The sequence below is a fragment of the Dendroctonus ponderosae genome, unplaced genomic scaffold (assembly GCF_020466585.1).
Source record: "Dendroctonus ponderosae isolate FM_Combo_2020 unplaced genomic scaffold, Dpon_F_20191213v2 Dpon_F_20191213_8, whole genome shotgun sequence".
Classification (NCBI taxonomy): Eukaryota; Metazoa; Arthropoda; class Insecta; order Coleoptera; family Curculionidae; genus Dendroctonus; species Dendroctonus ponderosae.
This window is the reverse complement of record NW_026019016.1, coordinates 10,882,876-10,899,058: the sequence shown is the minus strand read 5'-3', so window position 1 is coordinate 10,899,058 and position 16,183 is coordinate 10,882,876. Positions and strand designations below refer to the sequence as shown.

At 32.7% G+C, this 16,183-nt stretch overlaps 1 long non-coding RNA gene across 1 annotated transcript in view; it reads left to right on the top strand.

Moving 5' to 3' along the window:
- Window positions 1-11,115, top strand: part of LOC109536125 — a 28,363-nt gene extending 17,248 nt beyond the window's left edge. Inside the window, exon 3 of the long non-coding RNA XR_007282066.1 lies at window positions 10,565-11,115. This is a non-coding gene — a long non-coding RNA (uncharacterized LOC109536125). The remainder of the gene's footprint in view (window positions 1-10,564) is intronic.
- The last annotated feature ends 5,068 nt before the right edge of the window (window positions 11,116-16,183 follow it).

Here is a 16,183-nt window from a genome sequence, read left to right as displayed (position 1 = left end):
ATACTCTGACTGCTTACAAATTCCATATATTTGGCAACTTTTTCAAACTTTTTTTGTGCATTTATTGGGAAGAAAATTCCTTATAGACTTATCAAATTGGGACCAAAAGACTGAACTTTTGAAGTGACTTTCGGCGATTTTCAGCAGCGAATCTTGAAAAAGCTCCACTCCTGAAATTTGGCCAGGCGAATTAAAATGTTCACTTATTAGCAACAATTTGCATTAATAACTAAACAACTTAAATTGGCTTAAATTAATAATTAATGGCTTTCGCTAGAATACCAATGCTCATATTACTAATAACGTATTAACCATTTAATAATTCTCATCTAATCTCGTTATTAAACTGTTTTGTAAACAGTTAGATATATTTAATGGTTTTCGTTGTCTTTAACTTGTTTGGTATTTAATGTAATAGCCCACATATGTTCTCAGTCCCAACATAAGCTATCCAACAAACATTTTCAAACTAAAATAATTAAGAAACACATGGTAGTCGACAAAGAATATTTATGAATGTTCATGCTGGGCAAGACTGGAATCGACCATTTTGTAAATGTTAATGTTCGAGATATAAAAATTCGCGAATCGCAGATCGTCCTGACCAAAACCGTTACATCAAATAAGTTTTTGGTAGATTGGCAGCGCGATAATTTTTTTATGATTTGCTTCATCCAAATGGCTCCGGTTCTTTGTGCGATTTTATAGCCAGATTGTCAGCGGATTCCTACTACAGGGTGAAGAACGCTAGTTAGAAGTTTAGAACGTTTATTTTAATTTATTGCTGGAATACTTCCATTGATGAATAGAAATTTGAGACAACGGGTTCCAAAATTTTCCCGAAAATTTGGGCTTTTTTTACTCCAACGTTTATTAACTCTCAATAAATAATGTCACCAGTTTTCCTTCGTTTTTGTACTTAAACAAGTGGTTGAGGATTTCTATGATTTTTTAAATGTTTTATATCCTTGCAGTAAAGAGGTAAAGGCCGCCACATCTACCTAAGAGCTAAAAATCTGATGTAATAAACAATTGACATTCTTTCACTTGGAAACTAAACCAGAAAAAATCACAACTAATAAATTCGCGGAAAAAAACAAGAAAATATGAAATAAGCATCTATAAAAACCGACCAGGTTCGTCAATGTATAATTGAAAACAATCATCTGGGTACACCATTAGGTTCTCTCTCGGTTCTTCTTTGAGCTGCAATCCGTAAACATTAAAATTTAAACTTTGACACCATCCCATAAAAAACCTGTTTTTACCGGGCCTTATTCTCGGTACAAAAAGAATTCCTGCTGTCATCAGGAGCATTAATTTTTGTGCTTCAGGGTTTCTGGGATTGCCGAGAAGAGAATTACTTGAAGGAATTTCGAAGCTTATGACGGGCTGGTTTAACCACGAATTTTCAGTTAATATTTTAGTTTTTGGTATATGTTAGTTTTGGTAGCTTTTGCTCAAAATTCTAGTTTCGTTTACTTAATCTGGAGTGCCAAAGAAACACAAATTCAGTAGATTTAATTCGGCACTTATAAGTATGATTTTAAATGAAAAACAAGCTTGCCAATTCTTCAACAGTTCTACTGGTTAAAGTTCTTCAATGCTTTATTTTTAATATGTTCTTGGTATGACAATATTTTAAAACTGTTAGTTTTTTAATTTGCCCCAATTTACATCTAACGTGCAATATTTTAAAGTGTGATTTTGATGTTTTGTTCCGGTTTCCATTGTCTGCTAATAACAGAACTGCTGGAGGAAAAAAGCTTTAAAAGTATGAACTGAATAAAAATAAAACACCTATTGATCCGTTGACAAAATATGAATATGGGTTGGATTGTAAAAGTGTTATGGTAGTTTGGTGCGCAAAAACAATGTGTTAATGTGTGAAGTGGACAATTAGGCAGAGTCGGGAAATGAAATCAGCAGCTTTACGAGTCTTCAGCGCGAGCTTTCAAGGCTGTAAAACATTATTTATACGTACCCAGTGGTATCGTTAAAATCGGCAATGGATTGTAATTTTTCCGCAATAAATTTTCAGATAGGCTTTAAGCTTCGAGAGTCGCGTGATAAAATCTTCGGCTTTTCAGTTATTGTGCCGTTCTTTGTGTTGTCTCGCTTTCGAAAGATATTTCATTGTTTTTCAAATGATGCATCGAATTTTATTATTTTCAGGAACAACGAAAGTTCTTTGATATTTAAAATGGCAATGATCAATTTCCAAACGCCGCAAATCAAGTAGAAGGCATTCTGTTTCTAAATGTGATAATTGATCTAAAAGCTCTCTGAGTCCAAATAAGCTAAGTTTGTTTGGTATGCACTTAAATTCACTAAATAGTTATTATTGGAAAAGTACTCACCGATAGTGTGTGTTTGATGATTTCTGGGTCATCGGCTTCCCTTGAAAGAATTGTGGAAATTGCTGGGTTTCATAGAGTGCTCTAAAATGTTGCTCAAATCTGACTAAAATATTTTGCTAACAAAACAAATTACTGTTACAAAGAAAAAAATGCTGTATTGAACATTTGTAGTTTCTAAAATTAAAGGTAACATGGAAAATAACATCTAGATTTATTGTTTATATGCTTCGATGATAAAACCGATTTTAAAGTTTTTCTCCCCCTTTTTTTGCGGTAATTAATTTAAAAAAAAATGGATAACTAATAGAGTATATTTCTGAAGTAGCTTAAATACACCTTTTCATATAAAAATAATTTAATTTAACAACAATGTTAACCTTTCCAGTAAATCATAAACTCTAGAATAATCTAATACATCCAATCACATTAATCATAAGATACACAACGAGTCAAACCTCTATTTCTCTGTACATCGTTTTTGAACAATTTTAAATACAGGTTGTTCCACAATAGGGAATGCTGGTACTCACTTTCTAAGTATGGTAACATTCGATTATTTGGCAAAATTTTTGAAAGATTGGATACGCAAATCTCTTGGAAATTTTTATATGAATTAATTTGCAAAATATCGATATCTGAAGGTATCGACAAAAGAAAACGCAGAACTGTGCTCAATATTATGTATATTTTGCYAAATGACGAAATGATRWTCAGAAAGTACAATTTCTCCAGTATSGTWTCAATACCATGGTTTTTCAGTAAGTRRAAAATGTTACCGATTTTATATACATATTTTTCTACCTAGAACAACCGGGCTTTTTTTTATGAATACATTACTGGACCCAATATTTGTTAATTTCTTTGACACGTTGATGAACTTCTGTAGAAGAGTCATAACACAGAAAAATGGAGCCACTGAAAAACACTGAAACTAATTAATTAAAATTTAAACAATTAAAACAATGACCCGCTGAAAAAATGGGATTTGCTAGACCAACCAAAGGTGAGTAAGAAACTATTCGGACATTTTCTCCGTTTTCTTTTGCCAATGGATTCAAACATTAACATTTCTAAGTGGGTAATAATTGCCAAGAAGTTTGTTATGAAATGGGTATTAAAATTCCACTAAAACCACATTCCGCTATAAAATTCTCATTAAAAATTAAAACGTCGAGAGGCATAAATTCAATATTTTTCCTTCCTAACTGAAAAAAACTAATTTGCCAAAATTCAGCTCCTTGTATTTGAAACTTTACTGATTTTTTAACTGTTTCAAAATAAAAACACAACTAACTCTATATACCAGCACATCGGGTCGTTAATATTGATTTAAACGCTTTTAATTTGACAACTCAAGTAAAATGTATTGAACTCAATTAGAATGTAATTATTCATGGTAGTTGCAAATGAGGACCTAGCTAATGAACAGCATCACTGTCCTAAGAACAAAATCCAAAGGACAGGATCATAAAGCCTAAACAGCTGTAACCAAATACCTAAAACAATAAATTAGATTTAAAAATAATGGGGAAATTAATGAGCGCGAGCTTTGTGGTTTTCTGGTTTTGCCAGTGGCGTGGACTGTAAGCTTAATTAGCTTCAACTTTTGCCCACAGCAGGTAACTTTGAAACATCAAAGGTTTTGTTCATTTATCCCAATCCCCTTTACGTACAAAAAAATCGGATTGCCCGAGGTTTTACTAAGTACTTTATGAGTTTCATCAACTTGTCCCCTTATCGCCCCCTATGGGCTCAGACCCTCAGAATACCGGTAATACCACAACGGCCACTACTAGTCGATGGTAGGAACCCAAATGGTGCCCGTGATGATGATGGTGCGATAAGAGTCGGTTTGGTTACCTGCAACAAAAAAACACTATGTTAACAAGCTGAAAACATAAAAAAGAAATAGAGTTAAATTATGGAGAGTTGGTTCCTGAAATTTATCATGCATATGGTCCGGACATTTAGACGATGTGTATCGATAGCCTAATGGATTTTCAAATTTTTGTCGCTTGTAATGGGTTGACTAGAAAGAACTGTTGGTGGCAAGGAAACCATTTTTAAATTGAAGAAGTAACATGTTGGACAATGGATAGAGGTAAAAACCGTTTTTTTCGTGGAATGTTTGCTCAAAATGGGCGATTTTTAAGAAAATGGAAAGAAGGAACGAAAAATTTTTCCTAAAAGTATTTCTTTAGTCAAACGTTTTATCGGAGTCAAAAGCTAAAACTGATTAGGTTTTAGGGCTTCTAGGCCTACGTGGTAACGAATTTCTTCCTAATGTTTCGCAGCACGAGTAGCGTGCATCTTCAAAAGTGTGCCACAGGTGGCTTCAACACAAAAGTGTCGGCATATAATCTGATACCACTTTCATTGATGAAAACCAGATATTCATAATTTTACAATACACCGGCTATACAAAAAACTAAGAATTAGGCACATTTTGCCGCAAGCACATGATCAAACGGGTTCTGTAATATTCTTTGGATCATAAGAAGACCATCTGGCCTAACTTTTACTAATGAAAATGTTTGGCTCTCCTGCTATAGATGGAGAAAGCTCCTCAAAAATGATCTGTTTTGAAATTTTTTTTTTTGCGCAAAAACTATGGATACTGCAAGATTTTATAAAGAGCTCAAAAATGTTCAACAAGGATTAGTGCATCAACTCAAGAAAAATCAGTTGATTCCAGCCACCAAATAAAAAGTTCTGTTAGTTTTTGCACAAAGAAGCTCAAGAATTCTTCACTTGTCCAAAGCGGTTGAACTCTGTTGCTTCATCCAAGCATGAGTCCTACATAGGAACAAATTTACAGCGAGTTTTATTAAAATCTATCGCATAATTCTCCCGATCTTAAAAAAAATGTTTTTTGAAGTACTTTGACCATCATTATCGGAGTAGTCGGACATTGTTTTCTAATAAAAGTTAGGGCATTGGCTTATTTGAGCCAAAGAATGGTTTTGTGCCCTTTATATTTGTATAAAAAAGGGCTATGACTTTCCAGTTTTTATTTGTTTTTAGTTTATTCTTGAGTTATACGGGATGCTACAACTTGAACGTTTTCAATATTTTCTAAATCATCAAAATTGCAGTTTAAAGTAATTACTCCATTTTGAAAGGATTCCATGCCATTTTAACACCAATTTTTGAAAAACAGCATCTAAGAATTTTACGAAATTATGCTAGAAAATTGCACATTTTATTTTGATGCCAAAAATAATACCTGGGACCCGACAAGGTTTATTTTCCTAAAAATGCATATAAAAATAAAGTCGTTTGATTTACTTTGCATAGTTAGAAGCCGCTTAAATTGATTGTTTTTAAAGCCCTGTTTATTATTATTTATTGACGCCCTAAATACTTTCTTCTGGTGAATCTTCTCGTGAACCCATCTAATATGTTATGCTCAATTTCACAGCAGTTTTTTTAAAAGTGCCGTACAATCTTACGAGATCATGCTAGATAGTCGTACATTTTAATTTGAAAGTGGCTATTTTCCTGCCAAAAATAATACTTGGGAACCGACACGGTTTATTTTCCCAAAAATCTATTTAAAAATATAGTCGTTTGATTTACTTTGAATAGTTAGAAGCGGCTCAAATTTATTGTTTTTAAAGCCCTGTTTATCGGAATGTCTTTGAGGAAGGTTTAACATTTTTTTAATTATTTATTGACGCCCTAAAAATTTTTTTCTGGTGAATCTTCTGATAAACGCATCTAATAAATTATGCTGAATTTTACAGCAGTTTTTGAAAAGTGCCGTGCAATCTTACGAATCATGCTAGAAAGTCGTACATTATACTTTGAAAGTAGCTATTTTTGTGGCAAAAATAATACTTGGGAACCGACACGGTTTATTTTCCTAAAAATCGATATTAAAAAAAGTCGGTTGATTTACTTTGAATAGTTAGAAGGTTTAATATATATTTTTTATTGATTAACGCTAATAAATACTTTCTTCTGGTAAATCTGTTCATAAACTGGTCCAATATCTAGGAACTAATCCGGATAAGACAATGTTTTGTGAATGGTTTAACCGAAAATGGTTATGGTTATTGGTTGTCTGCAAGAATTATGAATTTTAAAATTCGTCTAATTGAAGAACGGAATTCAGGTCTGTAATTTTCGGAACTATAAAGAACAACCTTAAAGATAATAAAAACTTCAAATTACGGAGTTACGCACGCTGATACCCCGGTTACCTGCTTCATATGTAAATACCGAAAACTTGTTCCACATAGCTGGAGAAAAATTGCCTAAAATCATCATAAAAAACGCATTAATCAGTGCAAGCTACGGCAATTCCTTACGCATTACATGTGAACTAATTGGTTATTGCACGATACATTAAAACTAATGTTAACATTAATTCGGAGGAAGACAGGGCCATATATTTCACTGACTAGATATTAATTTGTTCCACGTTCTACGTGTTCCAATTAATAATTTTTAAATGGAATAATGAAGCGGACTCTTTGCATGACCATAATTAATATGCATATAATGGCTTCAGATAGCCAAACCATCAATTTAAGTTTGGCATGGTTTAGCTGCCTGGCTTCACTTACAAATACGTACAATTGCGGAAACATTGAATTCTATTGAAACTGATGATTCTTGGTAATGTTCAAAGGCTTTACGATTTCTCACAAACCTTCTCGGTAGTAATTTGCCGGCAATAAATAGTTTAACAAGTTGCTCAGTATCACGCTATCCTTGATAGAACGCTAATGAGCAATCCTACTGGCAGTTTGATCAAAATCACGTTACTGCTTAGTTATTTTTAAGCAGAAGTACCTTAAAATTGTTCGCTTGCCATATGGACGGCTACAGGCATATTATTAAAGATATCGGCCATCAGTATGTTAAACAGAAGATGAACCAACTTTCTCAATATATACTTTTTTGCTTTAACAATAGCAGTCTAGTTTACAGATCGCAAAAAACGTTTACAGAGGATGTAGGTGAGTTGATTGTGAAGAGCGCAGGTAAAATAACTTTTTTCCCACATGGTGTTTCACGAACATTTACTAAATCTCGAGTTTTATTTCAAACACGTAGAGCTGAAACTAGAAAATAGGCAGAAAGTTCAATTTGGAAAGGTTCGTTTCGCAGCTGCAAGGTATAGATGATTTAAAATTGTAGTTTTCTTTAAACCATCTAGAGTTTTCTGCGCTTCTAAACGGGTTTTAGCAATTCAACTGCTGATGCGGTTTAGAAACGTTTTTGTCTTGTTTGTCTTGTTGTTTTGTCGGTGTTTTAGGAGAAAATGTTATAAAAAGAGTTTTGCTAAATTGGAAACGGTTTGCAAACTCGCTCATTTACTTTAGCTCTAATGAAACAACCTGAGTCCAAAATGTTAATGGATTCTGAGAGTTGCAATTATCAGTGTCTAGAGARATTTTTTTATTCTTCTGATWCTTCTCAAATTATCAATGTTTAAAAATGTCTTTTGCCAATCYCAATTTTTATTCCTGTTCAYTKAGTTCACTGAATTTCAAAAGAAGTGGTTCGGTTGTCTTTTTCAAGTTTTCTCAAAAATGATTCCTGAGAAATTGAAGAACTTTTGATACGAACGAKATAACAATAAAGAAGGTTTTGATCTACATTRAATAGAACTTTTTACCCAAGAAACAGTGCCTGTTTTTTTAAATGCCCTGTGCTTAAAGCAACAATTAKATTAAATTTGTTCTTATCTGTAAACTGATGTATACGTTCTGAATATTTATTAAAGTCAGCCRTTTGCCTTTGACTATCCAGCTAATATTTATGTAAAATATTATCCTCTGCATATTATCGAAATTCTCACACACGATAATTAAACAATTAAAATAATTATTATTCTTTCATAACGGGACGTTTTCAATAGTTGTCTTATAAGGGGAAACACTTCGAATTCGAACTATTTAAGGAAACTGCACGATTGCATGCAGATTTATTGCAATAATAGTGTAGGAATAGACTTTAATCCTTTCACTCTCTCGATTATTACAAAATTACTGCATAATTCATATGGCTGTGAATCACTGGGTTAAATTATAGTTTATCTCAACAACTGTATTGAATTGAATCAGTTTTTTCTATAGAACGACGAGTTACATCTCCCAATATGGTCAGGCATTGTTTATAACATTGCATTTTTAGCCATGCAATAGTTCAAGTTTCGGAAGAAGAGCGATTAATTCTACACAGCAATTCTTAGAAGATTTTTGCAAATGTTATAAAACGCCAGAAAAATTGGAAAATCATGATTTGAATAAATTGATCATTTAGTGGTGGAGCCGGAGTTTTTTTCTCAAATAAAAAGTCAGATCAGCTTAAATAAGAAGACACACCAATACAATGGCATCTTGAAAGCTCGCTTGTATTCTAAAAGCAAATGACGATAAAGGAGCCATTTGTCCAATGATAATTCGGTACATGGTTTTAGTGACTCGAATGACCTGATAACCGAGTCACATTTTCAATGGTACCATTTAAAAAATTGTTTGTCAAAGATAACACCAAGTAAAGGTACATTTTGATTGGAATTTTCCCGTCAGATTGAGTCGAGGTTTTACAGTCAATTAACTCACATATTTCAAATTTTGCGTGATTGATTAACTGATGTTGCAGCAGAAAATACAATCGTGTAAATTGGTTTTTTCGAAGTTTTAACAGAAAGACAAGATACTTGGGATTTCATCAAACTGCCTTTTTCACACCGATTTATCTGAAAGTAAATCCTTGAAGACGATAAGGCCCAATGCGGTGATAAGGCTAAGTCATGACTAAATAAATATATTACACGTATTTCTTGTGCCCTCGGTAAATACACAGAGCGTTTCTTGTTTTCTCGAAACTCGTCCCCGTTGCAGATGTGAAAAGCGTTATCTTGGTAAGCTTTATTGCGAGATCATTTATCTAGACTTTTTCGTAAATATTTGCTAACTGGTAGAGCCTCAGACGTGGCTTTCTGTTGAGATATGTCTAGCACATGACCTCAGGTACTCTTCAAGGATTTTATTTAGAACACAACGAATACAGAACATTTTTTTAAAATGATTATCATTTAAAACGGAAAATATTTGCTTTTTCAATTACAATTCTACGGTTGAACCTTTCCAAAATCTAAAATATTACTAGCTTTATTGTTGGGTTATAATATCATCTATACTGGGCGATTCGAAAGTAGGTACTCTGACAATCTTCAGAAGGTGATTGATGACGTTGGTGCAAGAAGAAAAGCTCATACATGAGAGCTCTTAAAGGAATTGTTTCGAAGGTTTACGGACGGCATTAAAGTTTTCGTAAAAAACGAAAAAAATTTCAATAAATCCGAAACCGCTTGAGATATTTAAATAAAATTTTGCAGATGGGGAAGACATGCGGGATGACTTTCAATATTTTTGAGGAAAAAAGAGTGCGCCACTGATTTTTCAAAAAATGTTTTTTCCTGTTCATGGCTTATTCAATTCCTAACAAAAAGCCTTGATTTTTATTTGTAGAGCGCATTTATTTCGAGTAAAAAACATAAAAATCGTGTTAATGCACGTCTTAGAATCCTTCTACCAACAGTTATATCTTAATTCAAACTTTGAATTGATCATATTGAATTTTCTACTAAAAAACGATGCATTATACGAAGAAAACTCGAGAGAGGTGTTTTGTTTGGAATTGAACAAGCAATTAAACGGGATAATTAGTTTTGTTGTCCAGTGGCGCGGTATTTTTTTATTCAAAAATATTTTAATCTCATGTCTGTACGTGCGCCACTGTTGAACCAAAAACTCTTTCATTTTTTCAGAAATCTGGTCACTCAATACCTATTCACACCTGGAGAATTTCATAAAAATGTTTCACGGGTTTGGTAGAAAACTTTTACCCGATGCCCTTAACGACCCTTGTATTTAATTGGTGTAACCAAAGTGTGACTTATAAATTTCGAAAGATGTACGACGGAGGAATGACTAGATGTGTTGGTTTGGACTACTTTTAATCACAATATTTAGATATTAAAGAAAAATTGCGAGAAAAAGTTGGGTTCAAGTGTGCGGTTTGGAAAGCTTTGCAGGTGTATCTTCTCGAAACTCTCCTACGTTTGAGTGACGATATATTCTTTAAGAATTTGTTTTTATTTTAACTGAGGCACTGCCTGCTTGTAGCTAAAAGTATAGATTCTTCGTCGAGCAATAAACCGTAAAGCATTAATCTTCTTAAAGCACGAGCTTAGAGCACGCTTTCTCTCCTGCACTCTTCGTACCGAGGTGATTAAGAAGATGATGGAAGGTTGCAGCACCAAGTCGACCGTCCGTGACCTTCCTGCTGCCATTTGCCGCCTTTCGCCTCACTTCGTGCTACGTCTCTACTTCTTAAACCGTCTAGAACAGAACCAAGGAACCAACAAATATTGCTCCGGTTCTTGCAAGATGGCGTTCAACTGGCGGCTTTTACTATACCAGAAGACTTCTGATCTTACACAATAAAAATCTTCCTGATTCGTGAACGCTCTATTTCATTTTTGTACTATTTTCATATAATTTCGGTCAGTAATTGACTTCCCGCGTGAATGTATTGGCTCATCTTCTAATCTACGCAGTTCGTATCCGCTGTAGAAATTATCTCTCAGGAAGTGTTAAAACCGGCTACTGTATCTCGTTTACTCTTTCGCACTTATTTACATATTATATGAAATTAGCCCAGAAAATGCCGACAGATTTATATATGTGCCGTAACGTTTCAGTAAAGTGATTGATAATTTATATGAGTTATTTCCCAGGAAACAGTTACATCCTAAAAAGTGTAACTTGATGAGGAAATTGAAGTTTGCACTGCAATTCACCTTGTTCTTTTAATGGAAAACTGATGTGCCATTTCCTTTGTTTTTAATCATACTTGCTTTGCACCAACTGTCTATTAAGGACACCTAAAACAGTTCGCTAATCGATTTTATTTGGATATTATTATTATTAATTTGTCACTAGTAGACAAACGAATGGGCTGCAAACTTCGAAAACATATCAATTAACGAACGTAATTTATGACATCGTTTCTTGCAAATTAACAATACTTTTCGTAATGATGCTTTATTGGAATTCGACTAATTAATGATGAAACCGAAATGGTTATTTCCTTGCCGTATACAAATTTGTCAATAAGCTTTTGGTGGTTGCTGTTTTACTGCTAGGTCTCGAACAACATTTAAAGTCACCAAATATCTCTCACTGAGCAAAAATTGTGTTGTTTGGTCATTGTCCGCATTACTTTGTACAGTTTTAAGTAACATTTCGTCTATGTTTCAATTGAAGTTATTTAATGAGTTTTTAATGAAGGTATGAAAAATAGCCTTGTCGAGCGTTCGATTTTAAAATAACAGTTATTGGGAAACGAACTCTTTATAAACACGGAAAGTTGCGTTAACGATTACTATTTTATTACGACTAATTTATTGTTTCAATTTGACGACTATTTAATTGATTTGTAAGCGCAAGCTTTGTTTCTTTTTTCGTTTTCTTAGTAACTCTACGTTCTCCAAAGTACCCGCTCAAACAGCCTTTTTATTAAATAATCTTAGCCAAAATGTCGGGAAAGGTTCTTAGTTGAAATTTAAAATTGCGTATTGATTTTTCGGTTGCATTTGAAAACAACGTCTTGAAGGTTTCAGCTACCCACAAGTGCCGTATTTTCCAACCTGCTTGCAAAATGTAGAAAAATACATTAGTGTGTGCTGTGTTAAAGCAATTAATAAATATAAAGTGAACCAAGAAAATTAACGCTTTCGATTTAGAAAATTTTAAAAACATGAGTTTTCATTCTTACCAACTTTAATTCATTTTTGTTTAAACTGTCGTATAATTTATATAGTCGTGGTACTACTAAGCAAGTTTGAAAACGTATCGTAAAGTATAAATATAGAAGCACAAGTGTACCTTCAAAATTTTATGTACTTACATTACATACATGTACTTACATTGTACATGAAAATGTTGGCTTGAATCAGAATGTATTTTATAGTTTTATGAAAATTCAACTGGAATGGAGGTGCAATTGACGAAAATTCAATATTTATTTGGTATGAGAAGTTTAAAATTTGAGGGATAGATTTGAACATTTTGAATCCTCCACTGCATGATGTTATCTTTCAACTTAAACTTTTTTTTACAATAAAAAATCTGAAACACATATTATATAAACACACAAAGTATGGAGAATAATAATAATATAATAAACTAATCTAAGATTTTCTTATTAAGTTTGAAACGTTTTTTTATTAATATTTTTAAATGTTAACATTCCTAGTAAAAAATGCTTAATATAACAAAACTTTGTCATTTTTTAAATCCGCCTGACAATAATTAAGATGCGAAAAGCCCCAAATGATGCAGGTTTCCTTATCCGATTGTTATTTTTAAAAATATATGAAATTCACACATGCATTAAGTACATTAATTAATAGCTCTAAAAGTACTATAAATGTACTTAAATCTTCCAACTACATGATTTAAGAAAAATATTTTCTGAAAGAGTTCTTAAACACTATTTGCTGGGCGAAATTTTTCAGTATAATTCTTTGCTTTCTTGTGTGAGCAAAAATAAATTTATTATAATTTGCTTGTATACATTTGGCAAGTGATTTTAGAAAAATCGTTTCAATAAATCAACAAATTTTGAAATAATAATTTAATGTAAAATAACAATTTTTTCAGCAATAACGAATTAATAATTAATCCCATTTTTAATGTGGATATTTTTGATAAAACAAAGGCTGCATTTATAATTTCCATACAGCACGAAATGGGCTAAAACATCGCTTTCATCTTACTTCTTTCAGTCGATGTTTCTTTATTCGTTTGTTCCGTTCATCTTTTTAATTCCCATGCTGTTAAACTAGACTACACAACAGAAAAAAGATATTAAAATTTTTACTCATGGGAAAACACTTTATCGATTCCAAATGAAACAATCAGACAGACACTGCATTGTTTAGCGATGAGATCTGCAATCAAATGAAGACACAAAGTTTAAAAGAAAACCCCAAACGTGGTTCTTTTAAATGCGAAAAATATCTAAACTTATTTATGAATCTTCTTTGAATCTCTCGATCTCTTGATTGAGAACCATCCATCTCCTGCTCCGTTTCTAATTCGATCCTAATCGTTAATAGTGACTCCTCCGGCCAGGGTTTCTTCATTCCCCTTTGCGAATATATAATGATGCACGCTTTAAATTTGTTTTTATTGCAAATGAAAAAATCTATTGTTACTTTCTGGTATGATCCTTAGATTCTCATTACCTTCGAAATTATTGCAGGCAATTTTGCGTTATAGCATGCCGCTTTTTTACTGACCAAGAGTTTCAATAGCGAGAATCAAGGCTGAAGCGCATAACTTTATCCAAAAGGGAATTCCAATAATGTTGATTATTGTGTAAACCCTGTCTAATTGCTAATTGACGTGTTGGTAATTGGTTTCAACAGGTAAAATCAATTTAGCAGAGTGATAATTGACGACCGAGCAAAAGCAACAAACCAAATGGTTAAACTTTATGGGGTGAAGTGAATAAACCACTAATTTGAAAATTCAAGGAAAAGATGGAGAAGTTGAGACAGTTTCTTGCAAAAAGAGCAGCGTAGTTTAGATAGATCAATTGTAACTTTGCTTTCGTTATTTTAAAGTTAACCCACAAGAATACCGCTTTTTCTAGAAAAACGATGTTTTTTGAGATTCTTCTATCGTGCTAAGAGGGAAAACAGTTCAATTCATTTTACCCACTTTAGTAGCTCGATTAAATTGTCCACTTTTATCAATCATCATGCGTTAGTTCAATTGCATACTTTTTGACAATTAGAACCATTTTGGCCAATTTTTCTCACTCATTTTCCAGCCGTCACACCGTTAAAATTGAGGTTTTCACATTTACAATCAAAAATTTCTCCGTCGTCTTCAGACACATAATTTTTAAATTTTGCAGAAGGCAAGAGCTGATACTTTATTGATTCTTGGTTGAAAAATATTTGCCTTTTAAACTTCAGGGCGCTCACAATATTCATTCAATGTAGAGTATTTTCAGTTTAGAGTGTTTTAAATGGCACACCCCGTATATTGTCAGTGTCGTTTATTTATGATAAGAAAACCTTTTATATTTTAAATAACAACAATGAATTGAAATTTACATAAAAATTCAAATTAAAATAAAACAGAGGGCTTCTTTAGAAAAACGTTGTTTTTTGCGCTGCAACTTTTTATTTTTAAAATTTGCGTTTATTAGGTACCTTTACAATATGACAATGAGAATTTCGAAAAAAAATAATGCCGGTTAAGCATAAACTGTCTTTACCCTATCGTACGATGTCAAAATTTGGTAATTTTCTGATTTTCATAATCCCATTGCCCAATTGATGAAGCAAAACATATACGCGATCAGCACTAATTAGTTAGTAACTGAAAATACCGGCTTTTAGGCGCAAATTTCAACTTTTTGGGGTTGGAAGAATTGTTCTCTTTGGTGCTCTAGTCGATTCTAGTAATCGAATCTCAGTTGTCTAGACGAAATACCTTCTGAGCTGAAAGGTCAATCCGAGCATAAAACTATATGGACTGCCGAGGGCTAATGAACATTCCGTCGAGATGCACTATCGCATTTTGCGCTTTGTGCATGTAGAACCGGCCGATAACTGTTGTGAACGAAGTCGTGATTGGTCACTTACGGCAAAACCGATAAATATTCACCGTAGTTAAGCTAAAACGCAAAGAACCAATCGGACATTCCATTAGCTTGTTCGAAAATTGCTTACGCATTTGAAAATAAACTTCCTTAATGTCGGTTTTTGAAAATAAACCACTCAGAACTAGCGAAGTTGATTAGTTTTCGTTGAAAAATTCACTAAAAGTTTTTTCAAATCGCCCTATAAACTCAACGTTTTGTCAAGTGAAGATCTGCAAGCTCTAATTGATTGGCGCGATGCATCAAATGCGTCTCAGAAGAACTAATCAGATCTCGAACGCAGCGATACGATTATTAGTAAAATTTAAAAAAACGCAGCAACATTCATCTAATTTTGAAAATATCAGATTTGCTATTACTCATATGCATTTTTTATTAGTCTTTTATATAAATAATTTAAGTTTCTTTAAAATTATCTTTATTGCTGCTTTAAATGTGGCTTTAATTTTGTTTAAATATTCTCTATAAATGGATGAAAAGACCTATCGATCAAAATATGAACACCACCATTATTAATAAACAATAAATGATTTAAAAGCATTATTTTAGCTAAAATTTGAACCTAACGAGAATCAAACTTACACTCAAAGAAAACGATAAATTACACCAACTGCATCAAATTAAAGTATATTAAAGTGCTAAAAGACTATTTGATAGTAAATGTATCTAATTTTCAAAATTCAGTTCTGGAGAATTAACTTGTGAATATAAATTAGTTTTTTCATCATTTCGGTCCCTGGTTACTGATAAGATATATTATATTTATTAGTWTGAGTTAAGAAAGCTTTATTGCAAAGCTCGACATTTCCAATACGCTTTAGTTCATTTTTAAATGAATCACAAAGTTTAACATTTTTTAGTATGCATTAATCAAATTAAAAACAACACATTTTCAAATGGTAAAAAATTGTCCATCTTGCGATTTTTTCTCGAWTAATGTATTAATTTAAAAAAGCTTGACATATCYGATAAATGAAAAAACCTGAGCGAGCAGATTACACATATTGCACTTCGCCAGTCGTTTCGTTGCACCACTTYGCGGTTTTTTCGTTTGTGCAAATCTGCAAGATTAAGRACACAGGTTTACAAAATCACAAACTAGTCTTTGGAGTCCTAAA